General features: G+C 57.8%; 1 pseudogene; it reads right to left on the bottom strand.

Moving 5' to 3' along the window:
* Window positions 1–1803: 1803 nt before the first annotated feature.
* On the bottom strand, window positions 1804–3457 carry LOC147982378 (uncharacterized; annotated as a pseudogene).
* Between the last annotated feature and the right edge of the window lie 462 nt (window positions 3458–3919).

Below are 3919 nucleotides of genomic sequence, written 5' to 3'. Positions count from 1 at the left end.
TTTTGACATCCAATTGATGGATTGGCCAGGAGTTGGATGTGGCAAGAGAGAGCACCACGCGAATGGTGGCGGGCTTGACGACCGGGCTGAATGTCTCATCATAGTCAATGCCCTCTCGTTGAGTGAAGCCGCGGACGACCCAACGAGCTTTGTACCGTGTCAAGGAACCATCCGGATGAAACTTGTGCCGGTAGATCCATTTCCCCGTGACAACGTTCACACCTGCAGGTTTAGGCACCAAAGACCAAGTAGAATTGTTGATTAAAGCATTAAATTTCTCTTGCATTGCAAGGCGCCAATTGGGATCCCGGAGAGCAGATTTATATGTGGGAGGTATGGGAGAAATGGATGGCGTGGTGGAGTCAGCGAAAAAAAGTTTACGAGGCATACAGTAGCCGCGTTTGGCTCGGGTGATCATTTTGTGTGAGTTACGTGGAGGTTCAGCAGGTTTTGCATGGCGAGGGAGACGTGGCGAGGGAGTACTGGCTGTGCATGCCTCGGAGGCCGAGGCAGATTCGGTGGGACCCGGGGGTGAGGGCGCAGAGGGAGCAGGCGCGGACTCCGTGGAGGCAGGGCCGGCAGAGCCGACAGGCGCGGAGGGCGAGGTGGATCGCGCCAGAGGGGTGGGCGCGGGAGTCGAGGAAGGGGCGACGCGGGATCCGGGCGAGCTGGGGCGGGAGACCGAGTCTGCTGGAGTGGTGGGACCGGGCGGGGAGTGGAGGCCTGCGGGAGGCGGAGCGGTGCATGCGGGCGCAGGTGGGTGGCGGGGCCAGTACGAGGAGGGCGGCAGATCCGAGGAGGATGCTGCTGGGTTGGTTGGGCGCGCGGGATCAGATGTGGCGGGGAGACTGTGTGGCCATGCAGGGGGCGGCTCATACAGAAAAGAGGTTTCATCGAAGATGACGTGAAGAGAAACAATAACGCGACGGGTGGCCAGATCATAACATCGGTACCCCTTGTGTTCTAATGGATAACCCAAGAAAATGCAGCGTGTGGAGCGAGGGGAAAGTTTGTGTGGCATTGTGGCGGATGTGTTGGAGAAACAAAGGCAACCAAAAATGCGAAGATGGTCATATGTGGGATGAGTGCCGTGGAGAAGAAAGAAAGGTGTGTGATCCGCAATGGCACGAGAGGGGCGCCGGTTTAGGAGATAGGTGGCCGTGTGGAGTGCTTCAACCCAAAAGGGAGGAGTGAGGTTCGCTTGGAGAAGGAGGGTGCGGATGACGTTGTTGGTGGTGCGAATGAGTCGTTCGGCCTTGCCATTTTGGGGAGATGTGTGAGGGCAAGAGAAGCGATAGACTACACCATTTGAGGAGAAGAAGGAGCGTAGGGAGGAGTTGATGAATTCTCCACCATTGTCACATTGCATAGCCTTGATGATAACATTGTACTGTGTGAACAAATGTAAAGAAACGTTGCAGGATGAGAGATGTATCGGATTTGTTGCGCATGGGAAAGGTCCAAGAGTAGTGTGTGAAATCATCAAGCACAACTAAATAATATTGGAAACCGGAAAAACTTACAACGGGTGACGTCCACAAGTCACAATGAATCAGGTCAAATGGTGCAAATGTTTTGCTAAACGAGGATGAGAAGGGAAGGCGCGGTTGACGACCTAGTTGGCAAGCATTACATGGAGAGTGTGCCGCATTATTACAAGAGCTAAGAAAATCCTTGGCTAAGGTGGACAGAGAGTGCGCGCCGGAGTGCCCAAGCCGGCGATGCCACAAGTCCAGCGTGGAGATGGTGAGGGCGGCTGGTGGAGCGCGGCTATTTCCAAAGAAGGGGTAGAGATCGCCGTCGCTAGCGGAGATCAGGAGCACCTTCCGAGTGCGAAGATCCTTCACAAGAAAACCACAGGGGTAAAATTCAATAGAACAAGAGTTGTCTTTAGTAAAACGACGAACGGAAATAAGACTAGTGACGACGTTGGGAGAGACAAGCACGTCGGTGAGACGGAAGGGTGATGGGGGGAGAGTGGCGGAACCGGCGGCTATGACAGGGAGGTGATGCCCATTGCCGACAAGAATAGAAGAAGGAACATGCTTTAAAGAACAAGACTTGGTAATGGTACCTGGATTGCCTGTCACGTGTGAAGAAGCACCACTGTCAAGGTACCACTCGGGGGCGGGGTTGGCGGGAAAGCCGCCGTTGCTGTACGCCGCATTGAGCATCGCGGCGTGCTCCCATGATGGCGGCTGGGCGGAGTAGTAGGGAGCAGGCGCCATGGGCGCAGGCTGGTACATGGGATATGCCTGCGCATGAGAGCCGGGGCGCGGCCCAAGCACGCCGGCGGCGTTGGGAGGGACCCAGCCAGAGCGCGGAGGTGGGAGAGCCATGCCATAAGGGGCGAAGTAGCCGGTGAAGGGCGCGAGCGTCGGTGTAGAAGACGGGCCTCGAGCAGAGTGGTCGCCGCGTCCACGCCCGCGTCCGCGGCCGCGGCCACGGTCGCTGCTATTGCCGCCGCGATCACCACCGCGGCCCGGTTGGGTGGGTGGCGACTGTGGGCGCCCATGGGGCCGCTCACTGCCTGCGGAGCGATCACCGCGGTCGGAGGGGTGGTCGCCATGCCCGGCACCGCCGGAGGAGCCCCCGGTGTGGGAGGAGCCAGCGCCGGAGAAGGCGAACGCCGATGCGCTCTCTTCGGCCGCCCGTTGTTCCATGGACTCCTCGGCCAAGGCGACGCGAGAGAGGACGGTGTCGAACGGCATGGAGGAGGCCTGATCACCCAGAACAACCCGGATCGTGTCCAGGCGTTTGTCGAGGCCGTGAAGAAACTGGGTGGTGAGATCCACCTCAGTGACCGCATGATCGATATCGGCAAGGCCATCAGTGAGGAGCTTCATGCGACGGGCATATTCGGTGACAGAGAAATCACCCTGTTTGAGATTGCGGTATTGGCGGTTGAGGATCATGAAACGAGCCGCCCGATTTGCGAGGAAGAAGTCATGGATCTTTTTCCAGAGGGTGAAGGTCGTGGTGGCGCCGACGACGTGGTCGACGAGGGGATCAGCCAGGGTGGCATGGATCCAGAGGGCGACATGGGCATCGAGTTCAAGCAGTTGAGCATTAGCATTGGGAGGGAGGGGCTGCTCGATGAGGAAGGAGACACCATAGCGGAGGAGCACCATGAGGAAGAAGGACTTCCATTTGTGATAATTGTGGGCAGCAGGATCGAGGAGAAACTTGATGTGGTTGGTGACGTGGTCATTGAATATGGGGTGACGAGGGGCGGCGCCGGCGGGGTAGTGGATTGGAAAAGAGGGGCGAAGTGGGTGCCCGCGGCAGCGGAGATGGAGTTGATGAGGGAGGGGGTGGTACCGAAAACAAAGGGCGATAAAGACGCCGGGGAGGTGGCCGAGGAGGTGCCGGCACCGGGCGCCTGGGAGGAGAAGGAGCTCGGAGAAGTGCCGGAGGTCGGAGCGGCGGAGGAGAAGGACGAGCCGGTGTCGGCCATTGGGAGGGTCTGGTCGCTGATACCAAGTTAGAGAGATGATTTCCTTCTTTAATTAATTCGGTTACAATGTACAGCATATAAGGGAGGCAAGCGCTCCTAGAATTGAGGCACGCAGGCCACGAGCGCTGCCGATCCTATAAAATAGGGGTGGACTCAGCCACTTACAACAGATCATATACAAAGTGTACATTTACAGTTTAACAATGGCGGCGAGGATACAACCGCTCAAGGTGGGCGGCTCGGAGAATATTACCTTTTGCGGGAAAAACGGATCATGGGTGCACCGCATCCTTTGCGTCGGAGAGAGCGCCACCTCGGCACCGGAGAAAAGGTTGATGATCCGTAACTGTTAATCATCCAAGAAGGCAGCCCAGCCACCGCCGTGGCTGCCACCGACGGCCTCGCTTGGGAACGGGAAGCGCGGCAGGACAGCACCGTCCGCGAGGCCGTACACGTGCTTCT

This window comes from Triticum urartu, chromosome 3A, assembly GCF_056163025.1.
Source record: "Triticum urartu cultivar PI428250 chromosome 3A, HENAU_Tu73, whole genome shotgun sequence".
NCBI classification, from domain to species: Eukaryota; Viridiplantae; Streptophyta; class Magnoliopsida; order Poales; family Poaceae; genus Triticum; species Triticum urartu.
This window is presented reverse-complemented; position numbering and strand designations above follow the sequence as displayed.